The 3,439-nt window shown below is 48.8% G+C and overlaps 1 pseudogene; it reads left to right on the forward strand.

Annotated features, from left to right (window-relative positions):
• The first annotated feature begins 390 nt into the window (after positions 1 to 390).
• On the forward strand, positions 391 to 2,057 carry LOC120598812 (5'-nucleotidase domain-containing protein 2-like; annotated as a pseudogene).
• Positions 2,058 to 3,439: the final 1,382 nt, after the last annotated feature.

Genomic DNA, 3,439 nt, shown 5'->3' on the forward strand with positions numbered 1-3,439 from the left:
GTAAAGGCTCTGCACATACAGTCGTGCTCTAGGGAAAGTGTGGTGGCCCAGAGACCAGAGGCCTGTGGTCTCGACCCAGGCCTGCGCTTTTTGTGTGGTCCTGAGGCTGCGAGGCTTGTTTCCTCAGCTGCGACTTGGGAATAACAACCACTCCTTGGCTGCAATATGGAGAAAATGAGGGTGAAAGGGAAAAAATGGGTATAAAAGGCCTTTGGAGTTGAGAAACATGCGACAATGTAAAATGGGAGATGTGCAACCTTTAAAAAAGGGAATCGTGACACATGCTATGTGATGAACCTTGACATTATGCTAATAAAATAAGCCAGTCCTAAAAGTGATAGTTCCCTATGGCTACCAGTTCAGGAAATGATTAAGGAAATAAATGCTTGCATGAATCGAAAAGCGTTCCAGAGGAATTTTTCAGTATTCCAGATTCCAGTATTCCAGAATTTTCTCATGGAAGCCTCTTGTAGGTTTCAGAGGTCCCAGGTAATACAGGATGGAAAAGAATGCATGCCAAAAGTTAAAAATATAATTTAAAAATCTTGTGGTCAGGGAGGGGCAGCAGATTGGCTGACCAGCTACTTACTGCTGAGAGCTGCTCATGTGGCGCACAGTAGGCATGGTGGGCATGGGGCTGCACGTGGTCACTGGGTGCTGGCTGCTGTTTTGATGCCACTGCAGGCAGCAAACCACCTTGTCCTCCTCCTTCTCTGGCTACACACCCAGGATCCTAATGCCTACGGATCCGGCAGGTGGGCGCTAAGCTCAGCTCGTACCTGTGGGCTCCATACCAGGACCTGCAGAGACAGGTACATGCCCTCATGCCTGTCCCTGGAGGTTTGCAGTCTTTTGAGCCTGGAAACCACCTGCACCAACAATGAGATCAGCCTGCGTGACGCTGCGGTCTGCACTGGCACAGTATGTAGATTCATTGCACCCAGAGAGTTTCAATGCCACGCATGACATCCTGATTGAACACCACCAGTACTCAGAGGGGATTCGGAAATATGAACACAAGCTTAACTTTGTCATCCATGGCCTCCACTATGACATTCAGAAAGAGACTTCTGATGAAGATTGATGCCTTCCATCACGTGCAATGGCCTCCAGGGGTCTCCCGCATGTGCTAGACTAGGAGATGATCGACCTATATGGGGACACCCAGCACATTGGCAAGGGTCCTCCCATCAAGCAGGTCATGGACATCTCACTGTTGGAGGTAGCCTTGCTCTCCTGTTTTGTGGGCCACTTTCTGAGCCACCGCCTGGAGTTTGACCAAGTGCACCTCTACAAGGATGTGACAGATGACACTCAAGAGATGCATGTGCAGGATTTCATGCACCAGTGGATTGAGCAGGACATGGAGAAGTACACCCTGAGAGGGAGCAAGACAGTGGCTCATGGGAAACAGCTCTTTCTCACTGTCAACAGTCGTTTGAGCTCTGCAGACAAGAGGATGTGCACATGGTGAGTCCCGACTAAAATCAACTCTTCATCCCGGTTGTCAAGGCAAACAAACCCAGCTTTTTAACTGACCTGTGCAAGCCTTTCAGAAAACTCAATGGGAAGAGCTGAGGGCAGCAGGAATGCATCGCCTCCTGGAAAAAAAGCAGGCTCTACTGGCAAGGAAAGCTGTTTGCCATCCTGCGCCTGGTGGACTAGCACAACCCCTGCATGCTCTACTTTGGAGACCACCTATACAGGGACCTGGCGGATCTCATGCTTCCATACGGTTGATGCACAGGTGCCATCATCCCCAAGCTAGGACACGAGATCCACATCCTCAACATATACTCAGTGACACAGCAGCAAGTGCTTCCGGGGCTGCTGGGGTGCGTACAGATTGGCAGGTGCTGGCTGTCTGGGTAAAGGAGCAGCAGAAGCTGAGGGGGTCTATCACCAAGGCCCTGTTCAACACTCAGCTGGAAAACATCTTCCACAGCAGACCTCAGCTCTTACTTCACAGAAGAGTACAAACCATGACATGCCAACCCCCTCAGTTACCAGCTTACTTGCACATGAACCTTTCCTTTGGTCTCCGGGGACTCTGTTGAAATGGCTTTTGGCAAGATCAACCAAGGTCAGCCAAAGTCAGGCATGTCTTTGCTCTTGAACCCAATGGCCCTTCTCTGCATTCATATCTGCAGTCACTGCTTGTACATTCCTACTTCCTCAACGTCTCTTCTCTTAGTTTTTATAACATCTCAGCCTCCTGGTTTTCCTCCTACCTCTCATACAGTGAATTCTCAGCCTCTAACCCATCAGCGTGGCTCTTCCCAGTATACCTTCCTCAGAGCAGCTGCCTCATCTTTCTTTTCTTCTTACTCTATGTATTCTGCCTGGGCGATTAGAATTTCTTTTACAGCATTTACCACCTCAGCCCAGGTTACTCTTCTGAATCAGATTTTTATATTTAAGTGCCTACTGGGGATCTCCATGTGCTCTCAGTATTTCCTTCCACAAGAAACTTACCTCTCCCACGCACCCCTCATTCTCCTGGCATTTTAGTGATTACCATCACCATTCTCTCAGGTACAGAAGTCAGAATCAAGAAGTCATCCGTTGCTTTTCCTCCTTCACCATACTGCATCTAATCTTATTGCTTTTATCTCCTAAGTATCTTTGGAATTCATTGACTTTCTTCTGCCACTTCCCCACCATCACAGTGGCCTGGGAGGATGCGACAGCCTCCCACTGCTCCAGTCATAGTTTTCTTCATCAGGCCAGGGGCCCAGCAGATGGCACACTGCCCCGGGGTACTTGAAGAATCCCTATTTATAAAAGTTTTTGGCAGGGTTAAGGAAAACCAACAAGGGATGGAGAGGTACCCTGGAACTAGCAACAGTGAGGAGCCTTAGATGCCTGGAACTGAAGAGAGCAATTATTATATGTAACCTAGAAAGAAAACCACAGCTGGGAGAAAGGTCTGCCAGGCAGGAGCTGTGGTTTCAGTAGGGGAACACAGCCACCATCAGTCTGAGGCCACGGCAGGGAGAGAGCTAGAGAACAGGCACCCTGATTTCTCTCTCCTCCCACTCTTCCATCTCCTGCTTCTGGTTCTTGTGGACTGAATCCATCCAGAAACCAGAACACAGAGAAGGCTGTTGATGCAGTCCAAAACATGTCAGCCTATTGAGGCACAGAGCAGGATGGAGAAAGGTGGGCCTGGAGGGGCAAATGAGAAATATCCAGAGTATCCTCTCTCATTCAATTTCCACACTACAGCTTAAGCTACTTTTCTATAGCACAAATATGATTTTGTCATCTTTCACTTAAAAATATTCAATGGCTCTATATTGCCCCAAGATGATGTTTGAACCTCTTACCACCATCTCGGTATGGTGTGCCTGCCTAAATCTCCAAGCGGGCACCCATCACCCCACCACCATTATGCTCCCTCCCTACCCTTGCTATTCTTCCTCTCTTCCTCCACTGT

This window comes from Pteropus medius, unplaced genomic scaffold (assembly GCF_902729225.1).
Source record: "Pteropus medius unplaced genomic scaffold, Ma_sr-lr_union100, whole genome shotgun sequence".
NCBI lineage: Eukaryota > Metazoa > Chordata > Mammalia > Chiroptera > Pteropodidae > Pteropus > Pteropus medius.